This window comes from Triticum urartu, chromosome 5A (assembly GCF_056163025.1).
Source record: "Triticum urartu cultivar PI428250 chromosome 5A, HENAU_Tu73, whole genome shotgun sequence".
NCBI classification, from domain to species: Eukaryota; Viridiplantae; Streptophyta; class Magnoliopsida; order Poales; family Poaceae; genus Triticum; species Triticum urartu.
Genome location: NC_141877.1, coordinates 433,084,675 through 433,099,036, shown reverse-complemented (window position 1 = coordinate 433,099,036; position 14,362 = coordinate 433,084,675).

Below are 14,362 nucleotides of genomic sequence, written 5' to 3'. Positions count from 1 at the left end.
GAAGTCTATCACCGGTCCGGATTCAGCCATTTTGACAGGTTTGGTTTCTATCCATTTGGTGAATTTTTCCACCATGACTAGTAAGTATTTTTTCTTATGGATTCCCCCTTTGAGGGGTCCGACCATATCAAGCCCCCAGACCGCAAAGGGCCAGGTAATGGGGATTGTTTGGAGGGTGGTAGGTGGCATGTGGCTTTGGTTTGCAAAAAGCTGGCAACCAACACAATGTTGGACCAGATGTTGTGCATCTGCCTGGCCGTCAGCCAATAAAAACCTGTACGGAAGGCCTTGCTTACAAGGGCCCGAGCTGCGGCGTGGTCGTCTCCAAGTCCGGCATGGATTTCTGCCAAAAGCTTCCACCCTTCCTCTTCGGAGATGCACCTTTGAAGGACTCCGGTTGTGCTTTTCTTATAAAGCTCTCCCTCGTGGACCTTGTAGGCTTTAGATCGCCGCACTATGTGCAGCGTGCCTCATTTTGGTCCTCGGGTAGTTCCTGCCTAGTTAGGTAGGCCAGGAATGGTTCTGTCCATGGGGCGATGACGGCCATTATCACGTGGGCTGAAGGTGTTATTTCGGTGGCGGAACCTCCGATTGTGTCAGGGTGTTCGTTATCTGGGGTTGTGGCCGGGTCCTGACTATTTTTGCCGGTGTCCCCTTCCCATACTACGGATGGTTTGAACAGTCTTTCCAGGAAGATGTTCGGTGGGACAGGGTCGTGTTTAGCGCTGATACGGGCAAGGATGTCCGCCGCCTGGTTGTTTTCCCGAGCCACATGGTGGAATTCAAGCCCCTCGAACCAAGCTGACATTTTGAGGACGGCGTTGCGATATGCCGCCATTTTTGGATCCTTGGCATCGAAGTCTCCATTTATTTGGGATATTGCAAGGTTCGAGTCCCCGCGCACTTCGAGGCGTTGAATGCCCATGGAGACTGCCATCCGGAGACCGTGTAGAAGGGCCTCATATTCGGCCGCGTTATTGGAGTCTGTATATAGTATTTGGAGCACGTATTGTACTGTATCTCCGGTGGGGGACATCAGGACGACGCCAGCCCCGAGACCAGCCAGCATTTTAGAGCCGCCGAAGTGCATGGTCCAATTGGAGTATGCGCCGTACTCTTTAGGGAGTTCGTCTTCCGTCCATTCGGCGACGAAATCGGCCAATACTTGCGACTTAATGGCTCACCGAGGTTTGTATGTTATGTCGAACGGGAGGAGCTTGATGGCCCACTTGGCAATCCGGCCCGTGGCATCGCGGTTGTTTATTATGTCATTGAGTGGTACTTCGGAGGCCACCGTGATTGAACACTCTTGAAAGTAGTGCCGTAATTTCCGGGATGCCATAAATACCGCGTATGCTATCTTTTGATAATGTGGGTACCGTGATTTGCATGGGGTGAGGACGGTGGATACATAATATACCGGCTTTTGAAGTGGGAATTTATGTCCGTCCATCTCTCGTTCGACGCCGAGCACTGCGCTTACAACTTGATGAGTTGCCGCTATATATAATAGCATTGGTCGCCCACAGTTGGCGCAGCCAAGATTGGGTTGGTGGCCAGGATGGCTTTTATTTCTTCCAGTCCTGCCGTGGCTGCGTCCGTCCACTCGAAGTGTTCGGTGCGCCGAAGAAGGCGATAAAGGGGAAGTGGCTTTTCTCCTAATCGGGAGATAAAGCGGCTTAAAGCCGCCACACATCCAGTCAATTTCTGGATTTGCTTGAGGTCAGTTGGGATAGCCAACTGCGACAGAGCCTGGATTTTAGTCGGATTTGCTTCAATTCCTCTACCCGAAGCCCAGGAGCTTTCCGGCGGGAATGCCGAAAACGCATTTTTCCGGATTGAGCTTAATGTCATATGTTCGGAGATTGGTGAATGTGAGCCTCAAGTCGTCTATTAAAGAGTCGACGTGTCTGGTTTTAATGACCACATCGTCTACATATGCCTCCACAGTCTTGCCGATCTGCTTTTCCAGACATGTCTGGATCATGCGCTGATATGTTGCGCCAGCATTTTTGAGCCCGAAGGGCATTGTGTTAAAACATAAGGGGTCGTATGGAGTGATAAATGCCGTTGCGGCTTGATCGGACTCCGCCATCTTAATCTGGTGGTAACCGGAGTATGTGTCGAGGAAGCACAATGATACGTGCCCTGCGGTAGCATCGATGATTTGATCGATGCGAGGGAGTGGAAAGGGATCCTTTGGGCAAGCCTTATTAAGGTCTTTGAAGTCGACGCATAGGCGCCATGATTTGTCCTTCTTTGGTACCATCACCAGGTTTTCGAGCCAGTCCGGATGTTTTATTTCTCTAATAAATCCGACCTCCAGTAGCTTGGCTAGCTCTTCTCCCATGGCTTGTCGCTTAGGTTCAGAGAAACGCCGAAGAGTCTGCTTGACCGACTTGAATCCTTTTAGAATATTAAGGCTATGCTCGGCCAATCTGCGTGGGATTCCTGGCATGTCTGAAGGATGCCAGGCGAATATGTCCCAATTCTTGCGTAGAAACTCCCGTAGTGCGGCGTCTACAGCGGGGTCTAACCGTGCCCCGATGGATGCTGTTTTTGTGGAGTCCGTTGGATGGACTTGGAATTTGACTATTTCGTCCACTGGTTTAAAGAAGGTGGACTTGGATCTTTTATCTAGTATCACGTCGTCCCTGTCCACCGTGGAGCGCAGCGCGGTTAACTCTTCCGCCACAAGGGCTTCGGATAATGCCTCGAGGGCTAGTGCGGTTGTTTTGTCTTCGGCGCGGAGTGCTATGTCCGGATCACTAACTAGGGTGATGATTCCATTGGGCCCGGGCATTTTGAGCTTCATGTACCCGTAATGGGGTATGGCTTGAAAAATCATGAATGCCTCCCACCCTAGAAGGGCGTGGTATCCGCTACTGAACGGGGCCACTTGGAATGTAATTTCTTCGGACCTGTAATTCTCCGGAGTGCCGAATACCACTTCGAGTGTGATTTTCCCAGCGCAACGTGCCTCCCGACTAGGGATGATTCCTCGGAAGGTCGTACTGCTTTGCTCAATACGGTTGCTATCTATTTCCACTTTTTTGGAGAGTTTCCTCAAAAATGAGGTTTAATCCGCTGCCGCCGTCCATGAGCACTTTATTGAGCCAAAAGCCGTCCACAATTGGACTGAGGACTAAAGTGGTTGGTGTTTGGGCTGTTTGGAATTTAGGTTTGTCACTGGCATTGAAGGTGATAGCCGTGTTGCTCCATGGATTTATTGCCGCCACGTGACAGACTTCGGCGAGGCTGCGGAGTGCTCGCTTACGCCTATTATTTGAGGCGAAGGTCGCGAAGACCGTTAACACTGTATTGTTATCCGTGGGAAGGTGCTCTGAGGTATTTTCGGTGAGGAGATCCTCACCGCTTTTGGCCACCTACCGGAGTACCCAACATGCTCTAAGGTTGTGTGTTGATATGGTATCTGCTGTACTATGGATTTTGCAGGGCCCGTTAAGCCATCCCTCCAATATGGTTCCACGCCCTGTAGTGGGCTTTTGCTTCTATGGAATTGAGTCGGGCGACTTATGAGAGTGTACCCTTTTAGTTAGGACCAGGGGTTTTGTTAGGGCCGGATTATCCCAGAATTGTGTTTGGGTTTTCCAGGCACTTTCCATCGCACAGTATTTCCATACTATGGCCGCCAAGTCAGCGAAGTGTGTTATGTCACGGCGACTTATGGCGTTGAGGACTCCCTTGTCCGTGCAATTGTTGCAAAAGAACGAAATTGCGTCTTCCTCCCGACAGTCCTTAACCTTGTTCATTACAAGGAGGAACCTGGCCCAATAGTGATGTACTGTCTCTTGGGGCGCTTGTCTAATGTGGGAAAGATCGTTTGTATCTGGGTGGGTGGGTGGATTTGAGTCTAGACCTTGACCCAATTTGTGATCCCGGGGCAGGGGAGTTTCCGATCTTGGAAGTTCGGGCTCCGGGATGTTGCCCTGTGGGTTCAGTATGCGGCCTGATTCTGGATTCAAGGCTAGGGCGGTGTCTTCCCGTGAATGAGTATCCGGCTCGGGGAGCTCGGGAATCCGGACATAGTTCGTCCTCAGGATAGGGGGAGAATCGCCGCATTGCTCCTCCACCACCTCTATCTGATGGGTGACCGACGGAGAGTTAATCTCCCTTTGGTCAGGCTTAAGCCCGATCCGATCATAGTCCGTAGTGACTCCCAGAGCGGCGATGTGATCCAAGAGCTCGTTCAAAGAGGAGAGCTCCATTGGATCCATCTGCTCGGTAAATTTCGAGCTGATGTGGAGGCAATTTTCGATGACCCAAGAAGTCATCGTCGGCGCGGCGGCCGAGCGGCCAGACATGATGAGGCTGCCTAGTCGGAGAGTTTGGCCTGCAGCCAGGGCTCCCCCAGAGGTGATGTTGTCCTTGACAACGAGACGAGCCATCCTCCTTATGATGACGACATAGCGGAACTCTCAATGAAAGCACCAATGTCGGTGTCAAAACCGGCGGATCTTGGGTAGGGGGTCCCGAACTGTGCGTCTAAGGCAGATGGTAACAGGAGGCAGGGGACATGATGTTTACCTAGGTTCGGGCCCTCTTGATGGAGGTAATACCCTACGTCCTGCTTGATTGTTCTTGATGATATGAATAGTACAAGAGTTGATCTACCACGAGATCAAAGAGGCTAAACCCTATAAGCTAGCCTATGGTATGATTGTATGTTGTCCTACGGACTAAACCCTCCTGTTTATATAGACACCGGAGGGGGCTAGGGTTACACGAGGTTGGTTACAAAGGAGGAGATATACATATCCGTATTGCCTAGCTTGCCTTCCACGCCAAGTAGAGTCCCATCCGGACACGGGACGAAGTCTTCAATCTTGTATCTTCATAATCCGACAATCCGGCCAAAGGATATAGTCCGGCTGTCCGGAGACCCCCTAATCCAGGACTCCCTCAAGCACGGTGGTGGTTTTATTTTATAGAAATTATTGATCTCTCATGCTTCACTTATATCATTTTGAGAGTCCTTTAGAACAACATGGTAATTTGCTTTGGCTATAAAATTAGTCCTAATATAATAGGCATCCAAGTTGGGTATAATAAAAACTATCATAAAGAGTGCATTGAATACTATGAGAAGTTTGATACTTGATGATTGTTTTGAGATATGAAGATGGTGATATTAGATTCATGCTATTTGAGTAGTTGTGAATTTAAGAAATACTTGTGTTAAAGTTTGTGATTCCCATAGCATGCACGTATGGTGAACCGTTATGTGAAGAAGTCGGAGCATGATTTATTTATTGATTGTATTTCTTATGAGTGGCGGTCGGGGATGAGCGATGGTCTTTTCCTACCAATCTATCCCCCTAGGAGCATGTGCGTAGTACTTTGTTTCGATAACTAATAGATTTTTGCAATAAGTATGTGAGTTCTTTATGACTAATGTTGAGTCCATGGATTATACGCACTCTCACCCTTCCACCATTGCTAGCCTCTCTAGTTCTGCACAGCTTTCGCTGGTACCATAAACCCACCATATACCTTCCTCAGAACAGCCACCATACCTACCTATTATGGCATTTTCATAACCATTATGAGATATATTTCCATGCAACTTACCACCGTTCCGTTTGTTATGTCACGCTTCATCATTGTCATATTGCTTTGCATGATCATGTAGTTGACATCTTATTTGTGGCAAAGCCACCGTTCATAATTTTTCATACATGTCACTCATGAGTCATTGCACATCCCGGTACACCGCCGGAGGCATTCACATAGAGTCATATTTTGTTCTAAGTATCGAGTTTTAAGTAAATAAAAGTGTGATGATCATCATTATTAGAGCATTGTCCCATGTGAGGAAAGGATGATGGAGACTATGATTCCCCCACAAGTCGGGATGAGACTCCGGACGAAAAAAGAGAAAGCCATAAAAAAGAGAAGGCCCAAAAAAATGAGAGAAAAAGAGAGAAGGGACAATGTTACTATCCTTTTATCACATTTGTGCTTCAAAGTAGCACCATGATCTTCATGATAGAGAGTCTCCTATGTTGTCACTTTCATATACTAGTGGGAATTTTACATTATAGAACTTGGCTTGTATATTCCAGTGATGGGCTTCCTCAAAATGCCCTAGGTGTTCGTGAGCAAGCAAGTTGGATGCACACCCACTTAGTTCTTTTGTTGAGCTTTCATACACTTATAGCTCTAGTGCATCCGTAGCATGGCAATCCCTACTCACTCACATTGATATCTATTGATGGGCATCTCCATAGCCCGTTGATACACCCAGTTGATGTGAGACTATCTTCTTCTTTTTGTCTTCTCCACAACCACCATTCTATACCACCTATAGTGCTATGTCCATGGCTCACGCTTGCTACCTCTTGAGCACTGCGTTGGTTTTCCCTTGAAGAGGAAAGGGTGATGCAGCAAAGTAGCGTAAGTATTTCCCTCAGTTTTTGAGAACCAATGTATCAATCCAGTAGGAGACTACAAGCAAGTCCCTCGTACCTACACAAACAAATAAGAACCTCGCAACCGACGCGATAAAGGGGTTTTCAATCCCTTCACGGTCACTTAGGAGAGTGAGATCTGATAGAGATAATAATAATAAGATAAACATTTTTGGTATTTTTATGATATAGATTGAAAGTAAAGATTGCAAAATAAAATAGATTGGAAACTTATATGATAAAAGATAGTACGGGGGCCATAGGTTTCACTAGTGGCTTCTCTCAAGATAGCATAAGTATTACGGTGGGTGAACAAATTACTGTCGAGCAATTGATAGAAAAGTGCATAATTGTGAGAATATCTAGGCATGATCATGTATATAGGCATCATGTCCGCGACAAGTAGACCAAAACGATTCTGCATCTACTACTATTACTCCACACATCGACCGCTATCCAACATGCATCTAGAGTATTAAGTTCATAAGAACAGAGTAACACATTAGGCAAGATGACATGATGTAGAGGGATAAACTCAAGCAATATGATATAAACCCCATATTTTTATCCTCGATGGAAACAATACAATACGTGCCTTGCTGCCCCTGCTGTCACTGGGAAAGGACACCGCAAGATTGAACCCAAAGTTAAGCACTTCTCCCATTGCAAGAAAGATCAATCTAGTAGGCCAAACCAAACTGATATTTCGAAGAGACTTGCAAAGAAACCAATCATACATAAAAGATTTCAGAGAAGAATCAAATATTGTTCATAGATAAACTTGATCATAAACCCACAATTCATCGGATCTCGAGAAACACACTGCAAAAAGAGTTACATCAAATAGATCTCCAAGAAGATCGAGGAGAACATTGTATTGAGATCCAAAGAGAGAGAAGAAGCTATCTAGCTAATAACTATGGACCCGAAGGTCTGAAATAAACTACTCACACATCATCGGAGAGGCTATGGTGTTGATGTAGAAGCCCTTCGTGATTGATTCCCCCTTCGGCGGAGCTCCGGAAAGGCCCCAAGATGGGATCTCTTGGGTACAGAAGGTTGCGGCGGTGGAAATAGGGTTTCATGGTGCTCCTGGATGTTTTCGGGGTATATGGATATATATAGGAGGAAGAAGTACGTCGGTGGAGCTACGAGGGGCCCACGAGGGTGGGGGCGCACCTCCCTGCCTCGTGGCCTCCTCGTTGATTTCTTGACGCCCACTCCAAGTACTCTAGATCACGTTTGTTCCAAAAATAACTCTCCCAAAGGTTTTATTCCGTTTGGATTCCGTTTGATATTTCTTTTCTACGAAACACTGAAATAGGCAAAAAAAAACAGCAATTTGCGCTGGGCCTTGGGTTAGTAGTTTAGTCCCAAAAATAATATAAAAGTGTATAAATAAGCCCATTAACATCGAAAACAGATAATATAATAGCATGGAACAATCAAAAATTATAGATACGTTGGAGACGTATCAACGCTCATATATTGCGTGAAGATTGAAAAAGTTTGAGAACATCAAAAGTATGAAACAATTGCTTGGCTTGTCATTGGGGTTGTGCATGATTTAAATATTTTGTGTGCTGAAGATGGAGCATAGCCAGACTATATGATTTTGTAGGGATAACTTTCTTTGGCCATGTTATTTTGAGAAGACATGATTGCTTTGCTAGTATGCTTGAAGTATTATCATTTTTGTGTCAATATTAAACTTTTGTCTTGAATCTTTCGGATCTGAATATTCATGCCACAATAAAGAAAATTACATTAAGAATTATGCTAGGTAGCATTCCACAACAAAAATTCTGTTTTTATCATTTACCTACTCGAGGACGAGCATGAATTAAGCTTGGGGCTGCTTGATATGTCTCCAACGTATCTATAATTTTTGATTGTTCCATGCTATTATATTATCTGTTTTGGATGTTTAATGGGCTTTAATATACCTTTTTATATTATTTTTGGGACTAACCTACTAACCAAAGGCCCAATGCAAATTGCTGTTTTTTGCCTATTTCAGTGTTTCGCAGAAAAGGAATATCAAACGGAATCCAAACGGAATGAAACCTTCGGGAGAGTTATTTTGGAACAAACGTGATCCAGGAGACTTGGAGTTGACGTCAAGAAAGAAGTGAGGAGGCCACGAGGCAGGGAGGCGCGCCTAGGGGGGTATACACGCCCCCACCCTCGTGGGCCCCTCGCAGCTCCATCGACATACTTCTTCCTCCTATATATACCCATATACCTCGAAAACATCCAGGAGCACCATGAAACCCTAATTCCACCGCCGCAACCTTCTATACCCGTGAGATCCCATCTTGGGGCTTTTTCTGTCACTCCGCCGGAGGGGAAATCGATCATGGAGGGCTTCTACATCAACACCATAGCCCCTCCGATGATGTGTGAGTAGTTTACCACAGACCTTCGGGTCCATAGTTATTAGCTAGATGGCTTCTTCTCTCTCTTTGGATCTCAATACAAAGTTCTCCTCAATTCTCTTGGAGATCTATTCAATTTAATTCTTTTTGTGGTGTGTTTGTCGAGATCCGATGAATTGTGGGTTTATCATCAGGGATATCTATGAACAATATTTGATTCTTCTCTGAAATCTTTTCTGCATGAATTAAATATCTTTGCAAGTCTCTTTGAATTATCAGTTTGGTTTGGCCTACTAGATTGATCTTTCTTGCAATGGGAGAAGTGCTTAGGTTTGGGTTCAATCTTGCGGTGTCCTTTTCGAGTGACAGCAAGGGCATCAAGGCACGTATTGTATTGTTGCCATCGAGGATAAAAAGATGGGGTTTATATCATGTTGCTTGAGTTTATCCCTCTACATTATGTCATCTTGCCTAATGTGTTACTCTGTTCTTATGAACTTAATACTCTAGATGCATGCTGGATAGTGGTCGATGTGTGGAGTAATAGTAGTAGATGCTGAATTGTTTCGGTCTACTTGTCGCGGATGTGATGCCTATATACATGATCATGCCTAGATATTCTCATAACTATGCGCTTTTCTATCAATTGCTCGACAGTAATTTGTTCACTCACTGTATAATTTGCTATCTTAAGAGAAGCCACTACTGAAACCTATGGCCCCCGAGTCTATCTTCCATCATATTATTTTCATATCAACTTGCTATTTCTATTACTGTTTATTTTGCAATCTTTATTTTCCAATATATACAACAAAATACCAAAAATATTTATCTTATTATCTTTATCAGATCTCACTTTTGTAAGTGACCGTGAAGGGATTGACAACCCCTTTATCACGTTGGTTGCGAGGTTCTTGTTTGTTTGTGCAGGTACGAGGGACTTGCGTGTAGTCTCCTACTGGATTGATACCTTGGTTCTCAAAAAACCAAGGGAAATACTTACGCTACTGTGCTGCATCATCCTTTCCTCTTCAAGGGAAAACCAACGCAAGCTCAAGAGGTAGCAGGCATCACGGGAACGGATTTCTCCGATGTGCTACTTTCCAATTCGAGAGAAGGTACAATTACCTTATCAAGTTCTACTTTCCTCCCACTCGCTTATTTTGAGAGAAACCCCTTCTCTAGAAATGTTCCATTCTTGGAAACAAAAATCTTGCCTTCAGATCTGTGGTAGAAGGTGTACCCAATTGTTTGCTTAGGGTATCCTATGAAGACGCACTTCTCCGATTTGGGTTTGAGCTTATTAGGCTGAAGCCTTTTGACATAAGTGTCACAACCCCAAACTTTAAGAAACGACAGCTTAGGTTTCTTGCCAAACCACAATTCATACGGTGTCGTCTCAACGAATTTAGACGGTGCCCTATTTAACGTGAATGCGGCTGTCTCTTGTATAACCCCAAAACGATAGTGGTAAATCGGTAAGAGATATCATAGATCACATCATATCTAATAAAGTCCGGTTACGACATTCGGACACACCATTACGCCATGGTGTTCTAGGTGGCGTGAGTTGTGAAACTATTCCACATTGTTTTAAATGAAGACCAAACTCATAACTCAAATATTCGCCTCCGCAATCAGATCATAGACACTTTATTTTCTTGTTACAATGATTCTCCACTTCACTCTGAAATTCTTTGACCTTTTCAAATGTTTCAGACTTAGTGTTTCATTAAGTAGATATACCCACACCTACCCAAATCATCTGTTAAGGTCAGAAAATAACGATACGCGCCGCTTGCTTCAACACTCATCGGTCCGCATACATCGATATGTATTATTTCCAATAAGTCATTAGCTTTCTCCATTGTTCCAGAGAACGGAGTTTTAGTCATCCTGCCCATGAGGCATGGTTCGCAAGTATCAAATGATTCATAATCAAGTGATTCCAAAGGTCCATCTACATGGAGTTTCTTAATGCGCTTTACACCAATATGACCTAAACGGCAGTGCCACAAGTATGTTGCACTATGATTATTAACTTTGCATCTTTTGGTATCAATATTATGAATATGTGTATCACTATGATCGAGATTCAATAAACCATTCACTTTGGGTGTATGACCATAGAAGGTTTTATTCATGTAAACAGAACAACAATTATTCTCTGACTTAAATGAATAATTGTATTGCAATAAACATGATCCAATCATATTAATGCTCAACGCAAACACCAAATAACATTTATTTAGGTTCAACACTAATCCCGAAGGTAGAGGGAGTGCGCGATGGTGATCGTATCAACCTTGGAATCACTTCCAACACATCGTCACTTCATCTTTAACTAGTCTCTATTCATTCTGCAACCCCTGTTTCAAGTTACTAATCTTAGCAACTGAACCGGTATCAAATACCCAGGGGCTACTACGAACACTAGTAAAGTACACATCAATAACATGTATATCAAATATACCTTTGTTTACTTTGGCATCCTTCTTATCCGCCAAATACTTGGGGCAGTTCCGCTTCTAGTGACCAGTCCCTTTGAAGTAGAAGCACTCAGTTTCAGGCTTGGGTCCAGCTTTGGGCTTCTTCCAGGGAATGGCAACTTGCTTGCCATTCTTCTTGAAATTCCCTTTCTTCCCCTTGCCCTTTTTTCTTGAAACTAGTGGTTTTGTTAACCATCAACACTTGATGCTCTTTATTTATTTCTACCTTCGCTGATTTCAGCATCGTGAAGAGCTCGGGAATTTTTTTCATCATCCCTTGCATATTATAGTTCATCATGAAGTTCTAGTAGCTTGGTGATAGTGACTAAAGAACTTTGTCAATCGCTATCTTATTGGTACCTCTTGAGCACTGCATTGGTTTTCCCCGAAGAGGAAGGGATGATGTAGCAAAGTAGCGTAAGTATTTCCCTCAGTTTTTGAGAACCAAGGTATCAATCCAGTAGGAGGCTACGCGCCAGTCCCTCGTACCTACACAAAACAAATAAATCCTCGCAACCAACGCGATAAGGAGTTGTCAATCCCTACACGGCCACTTACGAGAGTCAGATCTGATAAATATGATAAGATAATATTTTTGGTATTTTTGTGATAAAGATGCAAAGTAAAATAAAAGCGAAGTAAAAAGCAAAGGGAATAACTAAGTATTGGGAGATTAATATGATGAAGATAGACCCGGGGGCCATAGGTTTCACTATTGGCTTCTCTGGAGAGCATAAGTATTCTACGGTGGGTGAACAAATTACTATTGAACAATTGACAGAATTGAGCATAGTTATGAGAATATCTAGGTATGATCATGTATATAGGCATCACGTCCGAGACAAGTAGACCGACTCCTGCCTGCATCTACTACTATTACTCCACTCATCGACCGCTATCCATCATGCATCTAGAGTATTAAGTTAATGAAAACAGAGTAACGCCTTAAGCAAGATGACATGATGTAGAGGGATAAACTCATGCAATATGATGAAAACCCCATCTTGTTATCCTCGATGGAAACAATACAATACGTGCCTTGCTGCCCCTACTGTCACTGGGAAAGGACACCGCAAGATTGAACCCAAAGCTAAGCACTTCTCCCATTGCAAGAAAGATCAATCTAGTATGCCAAACCAAACTAATAATTCGAAGAGACTTGCAAAGATAACCAATCATACATAAAAGAATTCAGAGAAGATTCAAATATTGTTCATAGATAGACTTGATCATAAACCCACAATTGATCGGTCTCAACAAACACAGCGCAATAAGAAGATTACATCGAATAAATCTCCACAAGAGAGGGGGGGAACATTGTATTGAGATCCAAAAAGAGAGAAGAAGCCATCTAGCTACTAACTATGGACCCGCAGGTCTGAGGTAAACTACTCACACTTCATCGCAGGGGCTATGGTGATGATGTAGAAGCCCTCCGTGATCGATGCCCCCTCCGACAGAGCTCCGAAACAGGCCCCAAGATGGGATCTCGTGGATAAAGAAAGTTGCGGCGGTGGAATTAGGGTTTTGGCTCCGTATCTGATCGTTTGGGGGTACGTAGGTATATATAGGAGGAAGGAGTACGTCGGTGGAGCAACAGGGGGCCCACGAGGGTGGAGGGCGCGCCTGGGGGGGGGGGGGTAGGCACGCCCCCTACCTCGTGGCCTCCTCTTTTGTTTCTTGACGTAGGGTCCAAGTCCCCTGGATCACGTTCGGTGAGAAAATCACGTTCCCGAAGGTTTCATTCCGATTGGACTCCGTTTGATATTCCTTTTCTCCGAAACCCTGAAATAGGCAAAAAACATCAATTCTGGGTTGGGCCTCCGGTTAATAGGTTAGTCCCAAAAATAATATAAAAGTGGATAATAAAGCCCAATAATGTCCGAAATAGTAGATAATATAGCATGGAGCAATAAAAAATTATAGATACGTTGGAGACGTATCAAGCATCCCCAAGCTTAATTCCTGGTCGTCCTCGAGTAGGTAAATGATAAAAACATAATTTTTGATGCGGAGTGCTACTTGGCATAATTTTAATGTAATTCTTCTTAACTGTGGTATGAATATTCAGATCCGAAAGATTCAAGAGAAAAGTTTATATTGACATAAAAATAATAATACTTCAAGCATACTAACAAAGCAATTATGTCTTCTCAAAATAACATGGCCAAAGAAAGTTCATCCCTACAAAATCATATAGTTTATTCATGCTCCATTTTCGTCACACAAGAATGCTCTCATCATGCACAACCCCGATGACAAGCCAAGCAATTGTTTCATACTTTAGTAATCTCAAACCTATAAACTCTCATGCAATATATGAGCGCGAGCCATGGACATAGCACTATGGGTGGAATAGAATATAATGAGGGGGTTATGTGGAGAAGACAAAAAAGGAGAAAGTCTCACATCAACAAGGCTAATCAATGGGCTATGGATATGCCCACCGATTGATGTTAATGCAAGGAGTAGGGATTGCCATGCAACGGATGCACTAGAGCTATAAATGTATGAAAGCTCAACAAAAGAAACTAAGTGGGTGTGCATCCAACTTGCTTGCTCACGAAGACCTAGGGCACTTGAGGAGGCCCATTGTTGGAATATATAAGCCAAGTTCTATAACGAAAATTTCCACTAGTATTTGGAAGTGAGAAAACAAGAGACTCTCTATCATGAAGATTACGGTGCTACTTTGAAGCACACGTGTGGCAAAGGATAGTAACATTGTCCCTTCTCTCTTTTTCTCTCATTTTTTATTTGGCCTTTTCTCTTTTTTATATGGCCTTTCTCTCTCTTTTCTTATAATTCCTCTTGGGACAATGTTCTAGAAAATGATGATCATCACACTTCTATTTATTTTACAACTCAATGATTACAACTCGATACTAGAACAAAAGATGACTCTATATGAATGCCTCCGGCGGTGTACCGGGATATGCAATGGACCAAGAGTGACATGTATGAAAGAATTATGAACGGTGGCTTTGCCACAAATACTATGTTAACTACATGATCATGCTAAGCAATATGACAATAATGAATGTGTCATGATAAACGGAATGGT